The sequence below is a fragment of the Mesocricetus auratus genome, unplaced genomic scaffold (genome assembly GCF_017639785.1).
Source record: "Mesocricetus auratus isolate SY011 unplaced genomic scaffold, BCM_Maur_2.0 Super-Scaffold_100018, whole genome shotgun sequence".
Classification (NCBI taxonomy): domain Eukaryota; kingdom Metazoa; phylum Chordata; class Mammalia; order Rodentia; family Cricetidae; genus Mesocricetus; species Mesocricetus auratus.
Genome location: NW_024429199.1, coordinates 16,768,854 through 16,793,886, shown reverse-complemented (window position 1 = coordinate 16,793,886; position 25,033 = coordinate 16,768,854). Strand labels below are relative to the sequence as shown.

Here is a 25,033-nt window from a genome sequence, read left to right as displayed (position 1 = left end):
ATACTTTTTGTTTATCTTTATACATGCGTACATCTAACATAACTATACTATACTATACTATACTATGCGTGGACAATCAAAATAATTGCAGTTTGTTTACACTCCAGGTAGCAAGGATTGTAGGAACCAGAGGATTCGAGGACACCATGAGAAGATGGTTCACAGAATCAACTAAGCAAGGCTCATAGGAGCTCACAGACACTGAAGCAACAGTCATAGAGCCTGTATGAGTCTGAGCTAGATCCTCTGCGTATGTATTATATTTGTGTAGATTGACTTCTGTCTTACTTAGCATTTCTATTGCTGTGAAGAGACAACATGAGACCACAGCAACACTTTTTTTTCTGTTTTTTATTTAAATTAGAAACAAGCTTGCTTAACATGTTAACCCCAGGTCCCTCTCCCTTTCCTCCTCCCCTGGCCTCCACCAGTCCCCCCAACCCCCCGCCCAAGGCCTACTCTGTTCCCAAGGGAGGGTGATTCCATAGGGGAATATCCAGAGTTTGTCATTTCTTTCAGGGAAGAGACTAGGCCCTTCCCCATGTGTCCAGGCTGAGAGAGTGACCCTCATTGTGGGATGGGAACTCAAAGTCCATTTGTATGTGAAGGATAAATACTGATATAATACCCAAGGCCCCATAGATTTGCTAGGCCTCCTCAATATCACCCATACTCAGGTGTCTGGATCAGTCCCAAGTTTGCCTCTCAGCCATCAGTCTGGGGGCCAAGAGCTCCCCCTTGTTCAGGTCAGCTTTCTCTGTGGGTTTCACCAGCCCAGTCTTGACCCCTTTGCTCATCACTGTTCCCTCTCTGCACATGGTTTCCAGGAGTTCAGTTCAGTGTTTAGCTGTGGGTGTCTGCCTCTGCTTCCATCAGCCACTGGATGAAGGCTCTAGGATGGCATACATGGTAGTCATCAATCTCATTATCGGGGAAGGGCATTTAAGGTAGCCACTCCAGTATTGCTTAGATTGCCAGTTGGTGTCATCCTTGTAGATCTCTGGAAATCTCACTAGTGCCAGATCTTTCCTCAAACCTATAATGGCTCTCTTTATTATGGTATGCTCTCCTCTGTTCTTCCCCCAACTCAACTTTCCTGCTCCCCCATGTCCTCCTCTCCCCTCCTCTTCTCCCCCTCTCTTTTTCCTGCTCCCTCTTCCCTCCTCACCATGATCAGATCTTGCCTCATTCCCCTTCTCTGGGGTACCATGCATATCTCTCTTAAGGTCCTTCCTGTTTCACAGACTTTCGGGCAGGACCACAGCAACTCTTATAAAAGAAAATATTTAATTGGGCTGATTTACAGTATCCTTATTAGCACATAGTGTTTCCAATTTTCAGAAGAGAGGGGGTATTCATTGCACTTAATAATAAAAAGCAAGGTCATTATTGCAGAAAAGTTCAATTTTCTCTGAAGTGTAAATTGTATTTCATTTGACACGGATTTACTAAGAGCTTCCTCTCCACCAGGGTCAGCCTTAGGCATAAGGAACATAGAGATGGATGTACTGGTCAAAGGAGTCAAGTTTCTCATCTGGTCTCTAAGGCAGCATCCACACATAGAGTGTGAGAGGAGCTCATACTCAAAGATGTGTCAGTAACTGTAACATGGCTTTTAGAACAATGTTCAACAGTTACTTTTCCACATAAGATAGGACAAATAGGAACAAATAATATATTTTGTACCATACTAATATATAAGTACCATACTAAACTGGAATACATCAACCACAAGAAACACTCAAGACCTTATAGAAGACTCACAGATATGTTTGTAATTTTTTATGTCTAGATGATTATGTCAGTGGCTGTCAAGCAGCATTGGCGCCACCCAGACCAACAATTTCCCACGTCCACTGAAAGTGGACTCAAGGTTTTCACAGCTGGAAGAAACAGAGAGGAAATATTTGCAGCAAACTGCATATGGTGTGGTGGTATATATCTGTGATCTTGGCATTGGAGAGGTAGAAGCAGGAGACTCCGAAGTTCAAGGGCATTTTGGCTACATATCAAGGTCAAGGCCAGTTTAGGATACAGGAGAGAGAATCTGTCTCAAAAAATTAGAATAAATACATAAAAGGGAGGAAGAAGAGGAGGAGAAAGACAGCAGAAGGAGGGGGAGGAGAAAGACAGCAGAAGAGGGAGAAGGAGAAGGAATAATAATATGTAAATACGTTTATCTCGTGGTCCTTCCCATAGTTAGAGAACATTAACTTCAAACAGTTAATAAGCAATCAGGAACTACAAGGGAACAGTTAAAGTTCTCCTTTTTAATTGTATGAATGAATTGTAGATATGTAATAAAGATAACACATGTAAGGGAGAACTTCATGTCTGAGTATTCACATATCTGATTACCTGATTCCCAACATAAAGGATTTGAGGTGGTTTATAAGGATCATGGAAATATGACAGCTCATCCTCGAATGATAACCCTCCTCTCACGGCCTATGTGGAAGCTGGGTGGAAAGCCTTTAAGAGCAGGAGGTAGTAGATGACGTCACGGAAACATCGTTTTCCAAACACAACAGGGCAGAGGTGGACATGAATCCACAGAGCATGTGAGGATGCTCAAGTTCCCGCACAAGCTCAAGCTCAAGCCAGACAAAATGCCAGCACAGAGGAGGGAAATGGAAGGAAAATCCCATCTCTACCCATGAAGTGCTTTGAAATTGCTAGCTTCATGCAGAGGGGATATAAGTTTTCTTCAATGGAGTGACACTAGGTATTCAAATCACGCTCTCGGGCAGACCACGTGCTCAGGAGTAGTTGGCAAACACAAATTGGACTCCATGTTGTTGTTTTCCGGTCAATTTTGTGTTGGAAGGTGGTTCTTTGGTTTTGTTTTGTTTATTTTCAAGAGATTAAAAAAAAGAACAAGACATTAGTCAGGGAGGATCTGGGAGGAGTTGAGGAGGGGAAGACAATGATCAAACTATATAATGTGAGAGTCTCAGAGGATAAATAAAAACATTAAAATTATAGCTTGGGAATGGTGGTACAGATTTGGGGGATTTAGGCAGAAGGATTTTAAGTCGGAGACTAGACCTGGAAACCTTTTAAAAGCAAAGCAATGAACCAGGTAAGGCAGTTAGATGAGAGCACACATCTTGGATAAGAAGCATTTCCTCAAATAGCTCATATTTTATACACTTGTTCTCTGGCCAGCATCATCCTTTTTGGGAGTTCCTTCAGGGATGTCTTACTAGAAGAAGTGGGTCACTGAGGGTAAGTTCTTGGAGTGTGCCATGCCTAGCTCCTCCCTGACTGCCACAAGGTATAGAAAGTCCTCTGCCATGTGCTCCCACCACCATGATGCCCTTGCCAAGCACACCACTATAGGCTAAGCTACCACACAATGAACCCTCTGAAACTCTAAGTTGTCTACGTCTGGTATTTTATTCACAGTAACAAAAAGCAAAAACAAAATTGTAATCAATACACTCAATCAAGGGCATCTATATTAAAAACAAAAACAAAAAAACTCAGTACGGCCTCATGCTTCCTGGGGAAATACAGTTTAAGATTCCCAGGAAACAGAAGAGGTTATTTTCCCTCATTGACTCTCTCTCACATTGCAGTGGAAGATCTAGCTAAGGCAATTAATCAGGTAATAAAATAAGTTTAAAAGCATCTGTATTACCTCTGAAGAGGTAAAACGATTTGCAAGAAATCCCTGATAAAGAACTAAGTAGTAAGGCTTACAAATGAGCACAGCTAGGGGGCAGAAAATTGCAACAGGGAGAAAAAGGAGAGATGGAGGGCTGTGAGAGCACAAAGAAAATGTGAAGTAGCTTTTAAGCAATCCATATGCAGAAGCTTTATATGGCTTCTGAATCAAGCTGTTAAACACACACACACACACACACACACACACACACACACACCATACAGCAATTCACAAAGTGTAAACTATGAAGTTTTGGTAATAAGACCCTTAGCTATTCTTAGACATAAGAACATAGTAGTCATGCATCTGAAAAGAACCCTATATTTTGGAGACATTCTAAGATATTTATAATTCACATGATGTCTGAAATTTGTTTCATAGTAATGAAGGGAGGAATAGATGTGTCAAGGGTTAACCTTGTGTTGAAATCACTGAAGCTTGGAACATACATGTTCCTTATCCTATTCTTTCTACACTTGTGCATGTTTTAAATTTGCAATAATGAAAACTTCTTAAACAAAAGAATTTTAAAATGAAGAAATACTTTAAGTGACAAAAAGTGTTTGCAAAAGTTTATAAAGTGATGGGGTAATAGAATAAAAGGTTAGACAAATGAGAAGGAAAAAACTTACAATTAGTATCTCCTAAAGATCTACACACAGGCTACTGGTGGGTTGTGAGTTTGCCTAGAACGTCCTATACTTTAATATAAAAAGTGAAGTATTTCATTTCCAGCATTTATGATGGAATCATTCAGAGAAAGTTGTCAGCTTAGTATTTTATCAACTGGTAATACTGGAACTCTTCTGACACCAAACCCAGGCTCAGGGTGAGGAAAATGATGGATTTTTGTTGATATCTGTGTAGAGAATGTAGAAATCACCCAGGAAGGGGGAGTAAATAGAAAGCAGTTCTCAGACCATAGAGAGACCCGGGCTGGAAGGAGAAACTTCTGGGAGAACCTAGGTGATGGAATAAAGGTCACACAAGCCTAACACACCTAAAGCCCTAACCCCGGTGTTCCCTTCAGAACTCACTGTCTTCCCATCTTCTCACCTCAGTAAAGACAACTCTTTCCTGTCAGGTAGCTGCTAGAGCTGTCAATCGTGGGGTTGCTGGACAGCTTTTTTTTCCCCACTGTCATCTAGCCCTGCAAGTCCTGCAGCAAAGTCTGTTTTAAAATCCATACAGAATTCAATCCTTTATCATCCATCTCCTCTTCTGCTGTAGTTAAGTACAGCTAGCCCTCTCTTTGCTTCTATCCATTTTATTGTTTTACGGTGTGTGTGTGTGTGTGTGTGTGCATGTGCATGCGTGCATGCGTGTGTGTGTGCATGCGTGCATGTGTGTGTGCGCGTGTGTGTGCGTGCGTGCCTGTGTGTGTGCATGCGTGCATGAGTGTGTGTGTGCATGAGTGTGTGTGCGTGCGTGCGTGCACGTGTGTGTGCGTGCATGCCTCTGTGTGTGTGTATGTGTGTGTGTGTGTGTGTGTGTGTGTGTGTGTGTGTGTGTGTAGGTATGTGTTCATGTGGAGATCAGAGGACAACTTGCTGGAGTTGCTTCTCTCCTTCCACCATGTGGGTTCCACAGATCAAAAAGCGTCACTAGGCTTGGTGACAAGCACCTTGACCCACTGAACCATGTCAACACCTACTTCTACCCTTGACTGTCTATTCCTTTCTCCAGGCACCAGTGGATGAAAGTATATAGCCAAGTATATAGCAACTTCCCTTCAATTCAAAATTCAGTGGCTTCCTCCCTCACTCAGAAAAAAAAAAGTTCTGACAATGGCCTAGAATTCCTCCTAACATCTGGCTCTCCCTGGTGCTGTCCCCCCCCGTCCCCGCAATGCCCTCAGCCTGGTGATGGTTCCCTTGCTCTTCCTTGTATGTGTCCAGCAAACCCATTCATTAGATATGGAATTTGATCCTGCTAATTCCTCAGCGTGGAATGCCATTCTTCCAGGGTTTTGCTGTTATTGTTTATTTGTTTGTTTCATCAGTTAGTTTCCTAAGTATTGCTTTGTGAGAATTTCCCCCGTCGTTGTATATTAAGCAGTAACTGCTTGGTGCTAGAGAGATGGTTAAGAGCACTGGCTGCTTGTCCAGAGGACAGGGGTTCAAGTCTCACCATCCACACAATTGTTCATATGGTCCAGTGGGTATGGCACCCAATTCCAGCCTCCATGGACACCGCATGCACTTGGTACACAGACAGACATTCAGATAAACACTCATACACAGGGAATAAAAATAATCTCAAAAACATTTTTAAAAAGCAATGCCTCTCTCCAGAATTCTTTTCGTAACATGTGTGTTAAGTAAAGTTACTAATTTGCTATTAAAACAACTTCCAAATTTTAGCAGCTAAATATGGCAGGATGTATGTTCATGTTCCTATAAACATCCAAGAGGCTCCTCTTGATTGGGCAGCATTTTCAGGTGTCTTATCTTTCACTGGCAATTCTGGTCCCATGTTTGATTGCATCAGGGCTCTTCAGTCAACTTGAGCCACTGGTGTTGCTGTTGTTACCTGCAGCGTCCTCCGTCAGGCAACAGAAAGCAACATCAGAGTTGGTTTTATTCATTGGCCACTGCTTACGGTCACGTGGTTGTCCTTCACTACAGGAAAATCAGAACATAAATGCTCTGTGCCCAGGGGGAGAAAAGAAACAGTATGACAAGCAAGGGACACCAAATAAATATCTGTGAAATATGAAAACTGTGCTCATTCCCTTTTAGATTTCCCATGAATTAAAGTGCAGTACTTCTGAGCAATATAGCCCTCTCCTTCTGGCACTGTGGCCAGTAATCTAGGAAACAATGTATCTAATATCAACTAATATTAACTACTGGAAAGGAATAGGAGGGTAGCTACAGTATAAACTCCTATTTGGAAAAGACAAAAAACAGACCCCTCCAAGCTCCTGGTCAATGTTTTCTTTGGTCATATTAAGCACATTATAAAGTCCATCTTCTCAGAGGACCCCTGCTCGGATGTGCAATGAATGAATTCCTTTTTTCTACTGCTCTCTGTAACTCCTGGCTCTTCCTGCTGGTGTGTCTTTGTGTCTTTATCCTCCATGGTCCTATCTGGGAATGGAAACTATGGCCTCTCAGGAAAGAGGAGTCAAGAGCCACTCCCTAGTGGGGCACTGTGGAGCCCAAAAGACATCTTAAGACCTAGATGGTGAAAGGTTTAGGTTTTTGATCTGGGATTATCCTTTCTTTGGTTATTTAATTTTTGAAAGAACTAAGGAAATTATTGGTCCATTTGCTGTTAATCAGTTCCATGTGCAAAGACACAAACTTGTGGTTTTTTTCCTAATACAGCTCTCAAGCCTGATTTACTATCAAGCGTTCTTGTCTGGGTGCCTCTGTCTTCCATAGACTCACAGTTCTCCAAGGTAATGCACACGAGGTGGGAAAGCCACATCTTAATTTAATTTTTCCCCCTAGTTCAGATCATTTTGTTTAATCAAAACATTTTACTGGTTCTGTATTCCGCAGAGACCTTTTTACTCTACATTTCAATGCTTAGCTACTTAGTAGCAAATTGAGTTTTCCTATATTCTGATGCCTCCAAATTTAGAATAATATTTCCTTTTCAATGCTATTTGTAAGCAGATCCCTTTCTGGTTTTTACCTCTGTAAAGAGGAAGTTGGTAGTAGGTGGCATATTCCCACCAATAACTCTTCCCCCAATCATTTCTGCTACAGATGCCGGTTTAGCAGGCACAGTGATTGTCTTCCAGGTTATCACAGGTGGGAGAGAGGGTCTATTCACAAGTGTCCCGAGCAAGAGATAGATACTCATAGTTAATATAATAAGAGTTAAAAATTTTATCATGCTGAGGGTCATCACATAAGGCTCACACTCTAAGTTCCTAAGCCTGTCTCCCCAAGGCTACTCACCTGTGCAATATATCTTAGTTGAAAGTCAGGGTCCAGTCTCTAACACAAGTTTCTGATTCAAGGGTCAAGGTCTTGGGGGAGACTCTCCAGCTGTAGGGAAGAACAAGGTGGTGTTTCTCCACAGCTGAGCACTGTCCAGTGGGTGTTGTGGAGTTCTAGGATTTCTGGTTATCTTGAGTAAGTGATGTCACTGGGTTCCAGTTATCAGTATAGACTTGGGTGTAGCGGGGTTCCTGACTTAGCTATTTTTACATGTCTAAAAGACATGTTTTTACTATGTTCCTTACAACAGGGATAAGGAAAGCAAGGTCAGAAGTCCTGTCTTTAACCTCCTGTGATGGCTACTCTTCATGGTTAATGCCACTGAATTTAAGACTTAGGAAACAAACCTGTGCTTATGTCTGTGGGAGCATTTCCAGGAGGTTTAACTGAGGAAGGAAGGTCCCCCACCCTGAATGTGGGGGGCACATTACATGGGGGTCCTAGACTGAGTGACAGAGAGAAAGCACATGGGGCACCAGCATTCATGTCTCTGCCTCCTGACTGTGCACATGATGTAACCTGCTGCCTGATGCCACCACGGCTAGAGACATTCTCAGTGCAGTGGCTTCCTGACATGATAGACTGTGCCTCCTGTAGTTGGCCACTCACTCAGTGCCTCCTGTAGACTGCCACTCACTTACAGTGTTTCCTGTAGACTACCTCTAACTCATAGGCCTCCTATAGACTGCCACTCACTCAGTGTCTCCTGTAGACTACCACTCACTCAGTGTCTCCTGTAGACTGCCACCCACTCAGTGCCTCCTGTAGTTGGCCACTCACTTACAGTGTCTCCTATAGACTGCCACTCACTCAGTGCCTCCTGTAGACTACCACTCACTCAGTGCCTCCTGTAGTTGGCCACTCACTCAGTGTCTCCTGTAGTTGGCCACTCACTCAGTGTCTCCTGTAGACTGCCACTCACTCAGTGCCTCCTGTAGACTGCCACTCACTCAGTGCCTCCTGTAGACTACCACTCACTTACAGTGTCTCCTGTAGACTGCCACTCACTCAGTGTCTCCTGTAGACTGCCACTCACAGTGCCTCCTGTAGACTGCCACTCACTCTGTGTCTCCTGTAGACTACCACTCACCCACAGGCCTCCTATAGTCTGCTACTCATATACAACATGTCCTGTAGACTTTCATTCTAATGTTTCTCAGGTAGGTCAGTAAATATTTTTTCAAGTAAAATTTCAAATTTCTACTGTATCCATCATGCCTGTAAAATCAAGCATAGTTTGTTTTTTTGTAGTTTGACTTATTTGTTTTCACAGGCATCTGTATCTATATCTCTACCTATTCTGTCCTGTATAGTTTTACGTTAAGTTGACACAAGCTAGAAATATCTGAAGGAAGGGAAGTGCAATTGAGAAAACGCCTTCATAAGATCCAGCTGTAGGGCCAGCCTTCTCATTAAGGCCTGTGCTGCCTGGAAGACATCCACAGACACACCAGATCCCATTTGGCTCAGGCGGGTGCTAGCCACCAGAGGCCAGCCTGGGTCCTCAAGGCCTGGGCTGCCAGGAAGACATCCTTGGGACTGCCTGGGGGCCTTTGTGGCACCGAGAGTGTGGGTCCCGTTTTGATAAGCATATACGTGGTAGAGAAATGGATGAGAGGGAGAAGCAGAGTGGTCTGTGTGCCGTGGAAAGAGCAGAACTGAAGAAGTGAAGGTGGTGAGGAGTACGTAGATGTGGGTGGCCCGCTAACACAATTTCCCCCGACCCCACCCACACACACACTTGGGGAAAATGGTGGCACCGTGGGTGAAGGGAGAGCTGGCTTTGCCTCTCACCTGAGGGATTGTCCTAGTGGCCTAGATTGATCAGCTATCACCGGGCCCACAGTCAGACCTTGGGTTGGCCCACCCTAGCATCTAGCCCATCTAGAACCTGCTGGAGCTCATGAAGGGACTGGTCCTGTAGAACAATATTTGGAGGATTTCCACAACTCAGGGTGGCCGAAAGGAGCTTTGGTGGGGATCCAGTAATGATGGTGTCCCAGAAACCAGAAGCTTTGCATCAGACCAGTGGCTTATTTGCAATGAACCAGACCTTTCATCAATTGACAACATCTAACTGATTCCATTTCTTCCATATTGTGACTAGAATAGCAATGAGCAGAGACGTGCATGTATCTCTGTAGTATGGTATAGGATTCTTTGGGTATATGCCAAGGCCCAGCCTAGCTAGATCATGTGGGGGTTCTAATTTTAACTTTTTGAGAAATCTTCACACTCATTTCCATGGTGGCTAGGCCAGTTTGAAACCCCATCAACAGTGAGTGATTATTCTCTCTTCTCCTCTCCACACACCAGTCTTTTTTGTCCTGTGTTTTATTGATGACAGCTTTTCTGATAGTGCAGAGATGGGATTTCAAAGTAGTTTCAATTTTGCATTTGCAAAAGTGTTGAAAATAGTTTAGATTTCGAGAAGAGACAAAGAACTTGAAAGTAAGATTTCAGGTTTCTGAGACAGTTGAGCTTTCCCTTGGTCACAGTGAGGTTTCTAGTCCCCGTGTCACCTTTCCTGTCCCTCTCTATGGTTCTCTGATGGGAGCCAGCTCTCCCCCAACCACGCTGCAACACTAAGCATCAGTTCCCTTGTAAACATTTACCACCGCTATTTAGCCACTCCCACAATCCCAAGGGATGCAAACTCAAGAAAAGAAACTTACATTTCCAATCAATACTCAAAATGGGATTTCGGACAGCAGTAGAGCTAAAGCCAGAAAGAGGGAAAGACTCCTCAGCTCCCTCCATGTCCTTCTTCCCAGCTTTCTCATAAAAAATCACATCTCTAAAGTGTTCTAGATGAGCATGAAGCACTTGTTAAGCTGCTTTGTGAAACCTCAGGTCTGGTGACTTTTAAAAAATCAAGAGGATAGAAGGGAGTGACTTACTTGGGAAGCAAGGAATGGCTGCCTTGTAATGATTTTAAAAATGCTTCCTAAGAAGTTACCAGGACAATGCATTGGGTCAGTTAATAGGGAATTCACCTTTATTCAAATGCATCACTAGATTCAACTCTAAGCTTCCTGTGACAGTTCCCCATGTAGCCCTCAAACTCTTCATACGGAGCAGTTCACTATGGATTGAAATGCAACTCTTTTTTTGCATGTGTGCTAGAACACAAAAGCTATTTTGTTTCACAAGTATAACATGATGACTTTTATGGGGGAAGTGAAGAATAATGTATCCAGTGGGGGAGGAATATAATTAGCTTGAATACAGAGTACTGGAATTTGGCCAGGACAATAGCACAGTTATTGGGATGGGGGTGGTGGGAGTGGCTCCGTTATGAATTATACTGAAAATTAAAATAAAAGTGGTTTGCCCTAGAATCTTGAATTCTCATGGTCATCGCTTTTCTTTCTCTTTCAAAGGGAAAATATTTTGTAATAACATTCTGGGAGAATGATTCGCAACATTAGTGCACTGTGCTAAGCCTCAGTCTAGTAACACTTCCCTGGGTCTCTTCAAGCAAGCTTCCTCCATACCCTTGCTAAGATCCCTTCTCTGTGCCCTTCCCATCCACCTGAGTCCGTGGTACATTTTCAGAGAACCCCGAGAAGTCAGGAATAACCCCAGACCATTTGGTAAGGAACTCCCTGGTTCGAGGTACCTGGACTGTGATATAAAGGCAAGTGTGTGTGTGTGTGTGTGTGTGTGTGTGTGTGTGTGTGTGTGTGTGTGTGTGTGTGTAAAACACAACTCCACATGCCCATACATAATAGGATTCTGGACTTAGAGGCCACATGGGATCTCTAAAATATGGAGAGGTCCCCAGGTCCCTTCTATCCTTTATTTGTCTGAGGCTAGTGCTGCTAACATAAATCAAAATCCACAGTTCCTGTTCTTACCTGAAACCTAAATGAGTTTTATTAAGCACACTGTGCAAATCACCAGCCAGAGGAGGAAGACTGAAGAGACACAGTTGAGTGAAGGAAGGAGGCAAGAGTGGGCAGCTCTTCCTATGAAGTTCAGAAGGAAACGCCTCCCATATTGTTTGAAAAACTGGAAAGGATTTCGAACCAAAGTCAGAAAAGAGCTGATATTTCTATTTGAGTGTCAGCTGGGTTACAGGTCCACCAGGAGCACCATGGCTTAGCCATTCAATAATGAAGGTCACAGCACGAGGTTCCAGATGTTGAATCTGTTGCCACATCCAGCCCACACGAGCAGCAGTAACCCAGATGGATGGATGGAGAAGAAAATCAAGAAACTGAAATCTGTCTCATCAGCATCAAAATTGTCCTGTGACTGACTCAGCGGGGCCTCCATTGGGGCAGGCCCTTTGACTGCTCCTTTGACTTGTGTTTGAGTCAGAGGATCCCTGGGAGTAAGGGAGGTAAAACTTTAGAATCCTTTTATATTTTTCAAAAGAAAAGAAGGGAGTATGGAGTGGCTGTGATTTGGGGGTGGGGGACAAGGGGATTCCTGAACAACCCTAAGGACTTATGGCCAGACCCCTCACACCATGTATGTCTGGTGTGGAAGCATGTTCACCTGTAACTGCCCTGCTGGGAGGCAGATCCCTGGGACACAAGGCCACCTAAGCTATCACAGACCCCAACCTCCAGGCTCAGACCCTTGTCTCCCAGAATAAAGTAGAAAACAACAAAGGGAGACAGTTAAAGCCAACCTCTGGCCTCTGCATGGAATACCCCCCCACACACACACACCAAAAGAGGAAGCTTTTGAGTGAATCCCACCGATGGAAAGAATGACTACTGATGGATGGGTTGTTGCTTTAATACACCAAACTCACTACTTCTTCCTCAATTATAACTTCCCCTTTCACCTAGTACTTGATCCCATTATAAAGAATCTTTGGAAACTTCTGTTTTAATAACTATATGATATCCCTTCATGTAGCTTTGCAATTTGGTTTTGCCTGCCAATTCACTAGATGATTTTGTTTGAGATCTTTGTTCTTTCATGATATTAGCTGTGTCGCTATTATACTTATTCTAGTCTTATTTTAATAAAATGTTACATATAAAACCTGTATATGTGCAAAATACATTCTAAGAATTAGGGTAACCAAGTCAAAGGGAAAGATTATTGAGATTTTGTCAAGTTGTTTTTTAAAGCTGTGGATCTAGTTTAAGCATCGAATTCCCATTTTATCCCCCTCCAGCCAAATGGGATACTATTATTTGGTAACTACCTATCAATAAATAGGTGAGCCTGGCATCCCATCCATTTGATTTTGTACTTATGTGAAAAGCAATGAAATTATGTCATGTTCCTTTATCAAATGTGTTAACTGTTTCCTACATTTCCAGTAATGACAAATACTTTTGGACTTTACTCTGTGCCTAGCATTTTGCTGACTTACTGTTGTTTTTAAATCAGAATTTGAGATTTCATTGTCTCCTTCCAGAAAGGAAGCCTTCCAGTTGCATATATTTTCAATTATGTTTAAACAATTTCACTTCCTATCCAAGGAGTCTGGATTTAGAAGTCCAGATTCAACCTCCTAACACTGAAGCTACCTGGAATGATCGTGTCTTCTCTCCATTTAGCTTTATACATTTACAGTGTTTCATTTTTGTTAAACTTCCAATTCTCTAAAGTTTGCATGCCATAATGCTTATTTTCAGACTTAACTTGCTAGCTTCCAACGAGGATTACTACCCAAGGTGATGTACTTAAAACCCAACAAGGGAGAAAGGCAGGTGTGAGCTCTGCCAGCTGTAGTGGGGATCCTCCAGCTAGGACAACATCTCAGACTTCATCAGGATGATGCATTACCATTCATGGTCTCACTTGAGACCAGCAGAAGTGAGTGCTCCGGTTGGTGGTCTATGTCTGTCCAGTCATTATCAGGAAAACCATCAAGATCACTATCCTTTGTTAGCTGACTTGGCAGTGATTCTGGGGGCTGAGTGGATCACAGAGACTGAGCCAGTTAGGATCGTGTTTGGTTCTCTGAAACAACCAGAGAAACCCTCCCCATCTCACAGCCTGGCCACCCTGACGTAATAACATGAATGTTAGGTGCTCCAACCCCCACCCCCACCCCCAACCGTATGCTTCACCAAGTCACTGATGGAAAATTTGGCCAGCCAAAGACTGTTCAAATTCAGGAAAAGCACCCATTGCACAAAAACTTGTGTAAGAAACCAGAAAAAAGAAAGCACATCATGAAAACAAGAGAGTGTAGTGGTATATAGTAAGCCATATAGTAAGCCATCTTGCAGCAATTTTGCTGTTTATTGACCAAATAGCAGAGAGGAGGCAGAATCAGTGTCTTCCAGGTAAAATCATAAATGCAATGGAAGGCACTCCTAAGTTATGATATTTGCAGTAGGTGAGTGGTCCAAACTCTGACCTGACCAAGGTAGGTTACAATGCATTTATAAGTGTTTGTTTGACTCACATTAAATCTTGCAGGGCCCAAAATTTCAGATTTAGATGCAGCCCCTACTGGCAGAGAGAAAACACTGAAGAAGGCAGGACCCAAGAAAAGAAAGAGAAGGAAGAATCAGCAACCAAAAACTGAGTTGCTGTCTCTTCCAGCACGCTCTGCTACCCCAGACTCCTGGTTTTATTTAAAAAGCCCACTGCCTTTGAAAGTACACTGGGTCTTTTCAGTCGCAGAAGATCAAATGATATTAATCAGACCATGGGGCCTAATCCTTCAACGCAACTGTCTCTTTGCATTATAAGCATTCCAGCTCTGGAATGATTTTTATCTCAGCTTTCCTTTTCTCCTTCCTCCCTCTGCCTCTTTCTTTAAGCCTGGAGTTCTGACAATCGGTGCAGAGTATCCTTTCTTGGCCACTCCCTCAATGGGCGCTTCATTGCCATGTGTTATAATGAAAAATGACAGGAAGGGGCAGGCTGCCCACCTCTCTCCTCACTCTTCCCCACCCTCCTCATGCTTTGGCTTGCTCATCCCGGTCCACATTTTAGCGGGAAAACCACATCCTCATTGTTCAGGGTTCTCCCTGCTCATCACCTCGGCTGTCTCCCAATGGTTCTGCTTGATGGATTTGGTCACACGAACCACAGATGTGTTTACAGCTGCTATCAATAGCTTTTCTGGAGGCAATCTTTCATGCAGGAATAGTGTGATGCTCATTTGCATCCTGCCGCACGTTTATAAAGCCCGAAGAGGCACAGACTGTGGTGGGACAGTTCCTCCAGAGGGTCCTCAGACATTTGCCCTGCATCCTGCTGGAACCAGACTAGACTTCTATGGGAATTTAAAGTCACTAGGGGCATGACAATTAAACAGATGGTGGTAAGTAGTCGAATGACACCTTGTCCCGTTGCAGACTCTCTTTCCACAGAGGTGTTAATATGCCTGCAGAAGAATGCCAGTGTTTGATAGAGTTTAGCTTATTTCTTAGGAGAAAGGTGGAAATAATCCCACAAAGTTGGCCAAACTCCATACAATTTATGGCTGTTTTTATTCCTTCTATGCAAGGAGATTTAGAACATGGCAGACGCTGCTAAGCTCTTGAAGTCTTGTTTTGTTCACAAGTTTTTTTTTTAATTCAGGGGAAAGTTTTGGGGAAATAAATTTACCTTACCCAACTGGAGCAATGTGATGAGAGCACAGAGACTGAACGGTGTGCCAGACCAGAGTGCTCCAGAGGTCTCTGGGGGCTTTGGAGCGTTCACCGAGGATGCTTGTGCATTCACTGCAGAGAAGAGCAGAGCTCTGAGTCAAATCAAAATTGCCATGCTGTCTTTTTCATGACCACAAAGATGTTCCTGAACTGTAGGGGATCAGATCCGTTCCACTGCATCGGGTTAGGGAAAAGAAGACTCATAGTTTGCTCTCTCTCCGAGTTCTGTATTAAACTTGAACCATGGTTGGTTAAGACCTATGTTGCAGTTTGTACTTCAGGGTTTTGTTGTTAGGATTGGTTATTTTGCCTTGGAAGTTCTGACACCATGAAGCACTGTGTGTTTTTGCTGGCCCCGGGCTATGGCTCCGAGGTCCTTAAAAAATGAACTCCTCCTACCTAGAGATCTCATCACCACAGATTGGAATCTAAATCACCAAGTTAACTTAACTAAGGCACATGAGACAACTGTGGTATCATTTAAAATTCCTCGCTCTCCTCCATTTGAATTCTGAATTGGGTTTGCTATCCAATGGAATTTTTGTGGCTTTATTTATTTACTCTTATGAACAAATGTCACCTCTTAAAAAGAAGGCATGAAGTAATGCAGGAGGAATCCAGGACCCACGGAAGGCTGGCGCCTCGGTTTTTGCTGTGGGCCCCTCAGCTTTGCTACAGGGATCCTTTGGTCAAGGGCGCCATCTCTCAGCAATGTTGCCTCCTGCAGCCAGAGTACAAGCAGTGTCAGCAAAACCGCCTACAAGTACTTCCTTTCACAGCATACCAGAGAAGCTCCTGAGTTGTACAGTTTTGTTTTAATGGAGGCCACTGTGACTACCTCTGGGTATTGGAAACCCGATTTTTCTCTATTTTCACACTATCTGTGAAATTCATTTTTATAAAGGATAATTGGCAGTAATAGTCCTTTAGTCTGGATCACTCATAATATTTTTGGATGCTTTATTGAATACGTTTCCAAACCTTCTTCCTGCTATGAATTATTTCTTATTGTTTAAGACATCTCAGAGTTGCGCTCAACCTCTCTTATTTAGAGCAAGGAACCTGTGTTTCACTGTAGATCAGTGGCTTCATGGAACTCCTCCATTCATATTACATGGCTGTAATATGAATTACCCGGGGGGTCTGTGGGTGAGTGACTCTTTCCCTGACTTGGGCTCTCTGCATTTTATAACTTAAAGGATAGCAGAATAAAAATTTGACTATCTGAAAATGAATTGTGATGTCCTAGACTGTATCTGAAAACAGTTTTGAACTTTTTTATATGCAGCATCTCTCTGTAATGTATGAAGCTATAGGTGGTGGCTTCTATATAAGCATAAATGATTGTATAAACTTCTTCCTCCCTGTAAAGTGTTTGAGAACTATTTTGGAGCGTTTTAAGGAGGTTAAGGTGATGTTGGATGGACACCTGGTCTATTTGGCATTCATATACTTTTTTCTAAATATAACGACAAGGGAGTGTTACGGTTACAGGTGAAAGGTAAGCTGATGAAGGTACAAGCATTCAGGTTCAAGTCCAGCATCAGCTACAAATTAGCTCTGTGACTTAACCCAAGTAATCTCTCCACTCTCCCTGGGGAAAGGTATGTGTACCTGTGTGTGTATGAGCATGTGTGCACGTGTGTGTGTGTGTGTGTGTGTGTGTGTGTGTGTGTGTGTGTGTGTTGGGAGACAAGCATGAAGGTAAGACAAAGTGAAAAACTCATTCCCCATGGGATTGTGGTCAGGATCCAAGTCAATAATGTACTTGGAAACTTCTTTGATGCATAAGTCCAATTTAGATCAATATATAACAGCCAGAGCATTTCTCACAGCCAGGGAAAGAGACTGAGGTCCATGATCTGTCACTTTGGATGGAGCCCTGGCTTCTACGAGCTGTGTGACATCTGCTCAGTTAGAGAAGATGGCTACACCTGGAGTCCTAAGATGCCAGCCCTAGCTCTTTGCAGTCTTCAGTCTGTGGAGACGGTGGGCAGGCAGTGTGTGCACAGGTTAGCCACTTTGTTTTCACAGCGCGAGCTCTTGTCAGTCTTTGTGTAAGGTGAGTGATCAGGGAGAGTGGGGGCATTGTTCAAGTCTCCTTCACCGATTATTAAAACAAATTAAAGTGTCGTGAAATAAAATCTTCCCAGCAAGGATTCCCGAGTGTGAAGGCAAAGCCCCAAGAATTTCTTCTTTTTCTTTTCCCCACTCACTCATTTCTGAACAATAGCCCTCTGAGAAATATTCAATTCTGAGAAAAGGGTTGGTTTCTGGGTATCTTCCAGACTGTATGCAAACCTACACTGTCCTTCTTTCCTTCCTTCCTTCCTTCCTCCCTCCCTTCCTTCCTTCCTTCCTCCCTTCCTATTTACTTATTTACTTTACTTTGAGGGAGGGTCTCGTTATGGAGCTACTGCCTGGCAGCGTACACTTTCAGGATTAGTTTACACTCTGTAAACTTTATATGGAATAATAATTATATCGTATTATATTTGCATTATAAACTGGTTCGTGTGCTCTATTTTCATGTTTATATTGTGAGTATTATGCAGGCCATACTCTCTACTCTCAATGTGCCCAATATTCATGCTCCATGCATGATCACTAAATGCTTTGACATCAGATAAACATAGGCCAATGGTGACTCTTCTGCCTAATTAATTCCATAAACTCAGTGTATTTGTTCACAAAATAAATGAAGCAACCTGCAGAGTTTCTGAGAGTCTAGGAAGCCATACCTGAGAAGCCTATAGCATATATTGAAAAGAAATGCTAAGTAGTATTTCTCTTCAATTATCTGTTAAGAATCTGGTGGTGGCACATGCCTTTAATCCAAACATTCAGGAGGCAGAAGCAGGTGAATCTCTGGTCTGCAAAGCAAGTTCCAGGACATCCAGAATCATTACACAGAGAAACCCTATCTTGAAAACCAAAACCAAAACAAAACAAAAAAGCCAAATCAGCAAACATTTGATATTTGATGTAGTCTGTCCATGGTCCAGAATCGAGAAGAAAATGCTAATAAGATGGTGCCACCTAGTGGTTGACTCCTAAAACTACAGACAGCTTCTTAGTGCCCAGAAAATTGCTTCCAGTGTATTGCTTTCTTGTTTTGTGAAGCTGGAAAGATAAGCAGGAAGCTTTCCTGTGCATGACTTGTGCCCTGCATCCCTTCTCTCTCTCCCGACCATGAGAGGGACTGTGGACATCACAGTATATTCATCAGAGCCGAGAGCTCTCCTATTACCTTACGCTGTTGCATCTTTCTGGGCATATTCGTTGGTGACTAGTCAGCAATTAGTTCATCTATTAATCAACCTCGGTGTAACAAAACAATGAGATTCTTTTGGATGTTTGCAAGGATAAACATGACCTTCATGACCAGCCCGAATTCTCTTTCCCCATCTAAAAAGGTAGAATTGCTCATCTTCAAGGGGTGGCAGTGAACCCCACAGCTGACAACTGTGACCTTTCTAACTCAGTTATGTTATGTAAGGATTCCCAGAGTGTTTTACAAACAGACAATCCAGTCTTGAATGCCCAAGAAAGAGAAAAGTGAGTAGATTTAGTTATCCCTATCGTATTCATCCACAGGTCTGCAATGGAACCCATGAAGAGAAATTATATATACCAGGAGGGGAAAAGGCCAAATACCCGAGTGTAAAAGAGTGTGATCTTCCAGTGTGAGAACGGTTTCTTGCAAGGTTAGATTTTTAGAGTTAAAAGGTACTCTCCACATTAGACGGTCTGGTTCCTTTCATAGGTTGTAAATAACTCTACGCTTATCTATCTTGTGTGTCTGTGATTTTTGTATTTTAACCTTAATTGCTTTGTTTGGCTTTGTTGCAAGAGAGGTCTGGCTCTATTAACAAGTCAGGTTGTAAAACACCTTCTACAATGTGTCATTTATTGGGAGAGAGTGGGCCCTGGGAGAGAATTAGAAACAGCTGAGAGCTTACACAGGCCCACTGCTACTCCTGTGTTTTAAAGGAAGTTTAAAAGCTCCAGTGGAAAGAGAGAACTCAAAGATGCAGAAAGTTAAGAACAGATGTTGCTCAGCTATGGCACTGGCTGAGATGGACACTGGCCTTGGAGACAAGGAAGGATCATTCTGGAAACCTGACATGCTTTGTCTCTACTCCCTATATTCCCCCTATCACCAGGGAATGGGAGAAGAGAAACACTCCTGCATAACTTAGGCATGTAGAAATTCAATGACTCTTGGGCCAACCACATTGGTCCTTAGAAAAATAATTGCTCTTATTTGTTACACTTGTATGTTTGAGCTCCTTATGTGGGCCACTCTGAAATTACTAATGACTTACACCTTCATGTAATCTCTTGACCAAGGTGAATCCCTCCTTCAAATGGATCTCCGTTACGGAATAACCTTTTTTGCACACTGTGAAAACGTGTCTTTGCCAAGGTGCCTTCTTCAGTTTAATAAAAGAGCTGACTGGTCGGTAGCTAGGCAGGAGGTATAGGTGAGGCAGCAAGATACAGAGGACCCTGGGAAGAAGAAGGCTGGAGTAAGGAGAGTCTAGGGAGAAAGGCAGAGGAAGCAAGAAATAAACATGCCATGCTGAAATAAGGTACTGCCACATGGAACAATATAGATTGATAGAAATGGGCTAATTTAATGTAAGAGTTAGCTAGTGCCAGGCGGTGGTGGTGTACGCCTTTAATCCCAGCACTCGGGAGGCAGAGGCAGGTGGATCTCTGTGAGTTCGAGGCCAGGCTGGACCGACAGCCTCCAAAACAATACAGAGAAACCCTGTCTCGTAAAACCAAAAAAAAAAAAAAAAAAGAGTTAGCTAGTAACAAGCCTGAGCTATTGGCCAAGCATTTATAATTAATAAGTCTCTGGGTAGTTATTTGGGAAGCACCTGACAGAACAGAGCAAATAGTGGTCCCAACCAAAAAAAAAAAAACACTGCCTACAGATCTCCTTTCTACATCTGCCACCATCTTATTCTCACTGTATGCAGAGCAATGCCCTGCTGGGTTCTAGAATCCGGGAGTATAAGATAACTTAAGCAGTGTCTTCTCCAAAGACACTGTGTCTATCATATCAACATGATAAAACTTCCCAAGAAACATTTCAGGAACTTCAAAATATACTTCCAAAAAACTGGAGACTTTTCTGTGATTTTATAGTTAGCCATTTGGGTTTCTAATCTCCTAATTTTCTAATGCTTTGAAAGGAAAGGAGTGTCCATAAATTGCACTTGACTATACAGCAGTTATGAACTTAAAGGCTTGTCTTTTTAACTATGACGGACCAAGTATTCTTGACACGGCTATGTCTTTGCATCCCCAAAGGAAGTTCTAGGTGGTACAGGTCAATTCCCCAACATAGAGTCTTCATATCATGAAGAGATGCAGGAGGCTCGTAGCATACATTTGTTATAAATTTTTTTCATGAGTAAAAGGAGAGCAAAGAACAATATCCTAAAAATGTAAGCCAGTAACAGTCATTTGTTAGCCTTATCAAGTGTTACAGAGTGTACATTTTTGCACTGAAATGCTTGCAGCTTTGCCTGCGCCGTAGCTACATATACATTGGTATCACCACAAACATGTAAGAAATACATTGTACTATGACTTACTGTGGTTGTTAGTTTCGATTGTAGAGTGAACAAACTGTAACATCACCTGGAAAGGGGGTGACCATGAGGAATTTTCTGCAAGGCTGGCTTGTGGGCATGCCAGAGAGGGATCTTCTTTTCTTAAAAAGATTTTCAGATTATATTAATTACATCATTTCCCCTATGCCTTTTCCTCCCTCCAAGCTCTCCCACACACCACCTGTTGCTCTCTTTCAAATTCTTGACTTTTTCTTTAATTGATGGTGGTGGTGGTGCTATCGGTGGTAGTGCCTGCGTGCGTGTGTGCACTTGTGTGTGTGTGTGTTTGTTTGTTACAGGGCTGACCATTTGGTGTTGCATAACCAATTGGTGTGCTCTTCCCTGGGGAAGACCATTCCTCTTGATCTTAGTCTTCCTTAGCTGCCTGTAGCTGTTTTACTAGGGGTGAGGCCTCCTGAGCTTCCACCCTTCCACATTAGCAAGTCTACTGGTGTCACCCTTGTTCAGAAGATGTTCATGCATCCATGTTGGTGAGACGTTATGGGTGTAGGGTCTACTATTTCTAGGAGACATAGTCTCACAACTATCTCCCTGTTCCTCTGGTTCCTGCAGCAAACTGCCTGGCACAGATCAAATGTTCCTTAAGGAAAGAAGTCTCCATTACAACACAGATACATCTGATATCCGCTCCCTTGCCTTCTCTTTCCCACTTCTGTAACGCAAAGGGAAGCACTTACATGCTCTGTGTTTTCCTGTTTTAACATTGCGCAGGTTTTATTCGTATGGGTGGGTCAGGAGAGCTGCTTATTGTGGTTCTAGGTCTTCTCACAGCTCTGGAGTTTCGGTAGCATCTCCACTTTTGCTCTCCCTTGTGTTCATCTGTCTTGCTACCATTGCAGTGTTCACCGCTTGCTGGTTTGGATATTTGTGGATCTGTGCTCCAGGCCACTTCTCTTTTTTGTCACACTTCTTCAGTTCTTGGCTCATGTGCTGATGTAGTTTGTCTTTTATGATCTCACAGCCTACTGATGTGGCCCCTTTTCCTCTGGACATCAAACCAGGAGAGCATTAAGTGCCAAGTGTCTTGTTGGTGTAAATCCAATTAGTATTTTGCTTTGATAGTTCAAAGGCTGGAAACACCAAATTTGCATTTTCCCTGGTTTTTACATTTAAAGCTTGTCTTACTTTTGAATTCGGTAAGTTCCATACCATTACAAATGCACAAGATTCCTGGAATTTTGGCGTCTGTGGTTTGCTGCAAAAACCTTACTTATAGACCTATTCTTTATCAGAGATCTACTCTTTATTCACCTAGGGATGCAAGAATAGCAGTAATTACTGGATCTATTTTACTTAGAAAGAAGGAAGAAACTCTCCAAGTTATTGAAAGGTGGGTGCCAGCAGAAACCTTTCCTCATTTAATATAGCATATCCTACATAAGATAGTTATCCCCTCTACATCTGCAGGTTTTGCATCCACAGATTCATTCACACTGAGGATCAAAGATATTTGAAAGGGGGTAGGATATAGTGGTTGCATGAGTTCTAATTAGTATTAATATACTGCTATATGTCATATATACAAATCTGTAACATATATACATGTGTATTCAAAGGATATGAGTACACCTACATACTTATTCATCTGTGAGAGTCTTGAGAGAGTGTAGAGGTTTTAAATAGTATTGCTTAAAAACCCAGTATTTTGTTATTCATAGAATCTATTTAGTTACCTGTTAGGATACATGGCCACTGATTCTTTTCATATTTAATATATGACTGGCAGAACTAGCCTAATACTCATATTTCTGTCTATGGTTTCTTCTTTTAAGGCAAAAAAGTGTTTATAGATACAGTAAATACTACTGGAGATACATTAATAAAATGGAATGACTTCTCCAAAAACATGTCCTCCCACAGTTCCCATGGGAAGCTTCAGACACTGTCACAACAATAACGGACTTATAGATCTAAGAAAAGAGCAAACAGAGAAAAGAGAGCATATTGAAAACTGTAAGAGTGATTTTTCCCCTTTATTTACTGTCTGTGACATCACACTTTAACATTGTAATATCAGATGTGAAGTCACTATGGACTCCTGAGCCCACTTCTGGAACCACCACAGCATACTTATTCTTAGTTTATTCTTTATTTATTTTACTCATACAAATATCCAGAATTGTTGCTGGGGTCACATCCTAGTGGCACAGAGCTTGCCCATCAGGTATAAAACTTTGAGTTTGATCCCCAGCAGAATATATTTAAAATGTGCAGAATCATGTTTCCCTGTATGTGGATGTATTCAATTATCACTATGTCTGAGGTGCAAAATTAGGCCTGATATAAGATAGCCTTTTTGTCCATTTTTTATTCATAGATTGAAGGATTTTGTGAGACGCAGGGAAGAAAGGCTATTTCAAGGGAGGGTGGGAACTAGAGAAAAAAGTTATGAAAGATACCTTCTCAACTTTTCTATTTTATCGTTCTGTGTCCTCACAAAACTCAACCTACTAGCCTACCTTTCACAGCTTCTCTATGAACATGTTTTGCAGAATTATTTTGTGAGGGAGAATATGGCAAACTATTTTTATTATTTAAGAACACCCCCAGTTTATTCTAGAAAAAATATCACTTTATTAGTGTGGAGCCAAAAATAATCATATAATTATATGACTTGTAATTAGTTTAAATTTTTCATTTTCAAAAACCAAAACCTTCCTTTTGGAAATAGACAATACTTACATTGTTCCAATTTTATTGGAAATTATGACATTGTTTTACTTTGCAACCCATTAAAAGTGAATCGCTTCCTTTATAGGTACAGGGCAATGAGATGACGCTATAGTGTGTATGAGAAGAATGTGAGTACAATACAAACCAAGGAGCAAGCAGTCCCACAGAGGCTATGATCATGGCACTGGATTTATTTTGTAGTCCAAGAAGTGGACTGTTAAGCATCAGCCAGGGTTGACATCAAGAACCCAGAAAGTGCCAACGACAGGGATGGGACATAGAGTGGAAAATCTGCAACCTGTAAGATGGACCCAGGAACTGAAGGCAGGAATGTGGAAAGCCCAGTAAACCTTCCCTTAAGTCTGCACAAGTGTCTAAGAACCACGCCGTTTGCTCTGCGCATCCTCTTCGGGGCACTTCGCAATACCTGTCTGATCGGATTAGGGATTTTAGTTTGTGGAGGGAGTGGACTCATTTTCCCAAAGTGAGATCAGGAATTCGTGACTTGTTATCCATCAGTTTAAAAGAGCTAACTACTTTTATGGAAGATAACAAGTGTCTTGCCCTCTTACATGACAGACATCAGATGTCAGCTTGCAGGGCAATCATCTCAAGTGGGGAAGTGGAGGGAGGTTTGTAACACTAGTTCTAATAGTTCTTAATAATAAAAGCCCGGAGTCAGATATTAGGGGGTGAAAGCTGAAAGACCAGAGAAGCAGAGCAGCCAGCCACTAGAGCTGGCTCTTACTCTATGAAATCCTTAGACTGAAAAGAGACCAAGTTCCTGTCTCATCCCTCCTATATTCCTTTCTTCACCCAGCCATCTCACTTCCTGTCTGTCTGTACAGACCTCCAGACCTCTATGGTTAGCTAGTAGCTAGCTCCACCCTCTGATCTTCAGGCAAGGTTTATTTATTATAGCATAAACAAAATATAACCACATATAGTGCTCACCGCCAGAGTATGAGGAGCCTTGTTCACATCCCTAAAGCCTATGTAAAAGCCAAACAGGCATGGTGGCCATCTTGAAGAGATAGGTGGATTCTAGAATAATCTGTATAGCTAAACTAGACAATGCATAAGCTCTGAGTTCAACTGTGGGAACCTGTTTCAGTGAAGAGCTATCAAGAAAGACATTTGAGGCTTCCATACACATTTGAGTACATATATGGCAACTCCAAGCCATCCAGGGCTACATGACATTTTATTATTATTATCATCATCATCATCATCATCATCATCATTATTATTATTTACTTTTTGAGACAGTCTGTCTACATAATTTATGCTGTTCAGGAACTCACTATGTAGACAAGGCTGGTCGAGAACTCACAGATATCTGTCTGCCTCTGGCTTCCTAATGCTGGGATTAAAGACATGAGTCACTACACCTGGCTCAGGGAATCTGTTTTATAAAAAACAAAAAATCTAAACAGAAGCACTGCAGCTGCACTAAGCACGTCGAGACTTTTTCGTGTCATTATTCTCTAAGTCATACCA

The 25,033-nt window shown here is 42.3% G+C and overlaps 2 long non-coding RNA genes across 10 annotated transcripts; one reads left to right on the top strand and one right to left on the bottom strand.

Annotated features, from left to right (window-relative positions):
• Positions 1-5,923: 5,923 nt before the first annotated feature.
• LOC121132855 lies at positions 5,924-21,761 on the bottom strand. 9 transcript variants are annotated; one of them, XR_005869530.1, is made up of 7 exons: positions 21,538-21,761; positions 20,822-20,940; positions 19,538-19,752; positions 15,790-15,930; positions 15,166-15,281; positions 7,585-7,674; positions 5,924-6,318 (listed from the first exon to the last, which is right to left on the bottom strand). It is a non-coding gene; the product is annotated as an uncharacterized LOC121132855 (long non-coding RNA). The 9 variants fall into 9 exon arrangements; XR_005869526.1 differs by having other exon boundaries at positions 5,924-6,291; XR_005869527.1 differs by having other exon boundaries at positions 5,924-6,291; positions 15,171-15,281.
• A 98-nt stretch (positions 21,762-21,859) lies between these two features.
• Positions 21,860-23,912, top strand: LOC121144473. Its single transcript, XR_005881836.1, has 3 exons — positions 21,860-21,996; positions 22,116-22,190; positions 23,619-23,912. It is a non-coding gene; the product is annotated as an uncharacterized LOC121144473 (long non-coding RNA).
• The last annotated feature ends 1,121 nt before the right edge of the window (positions 23,913-25,033 follow it).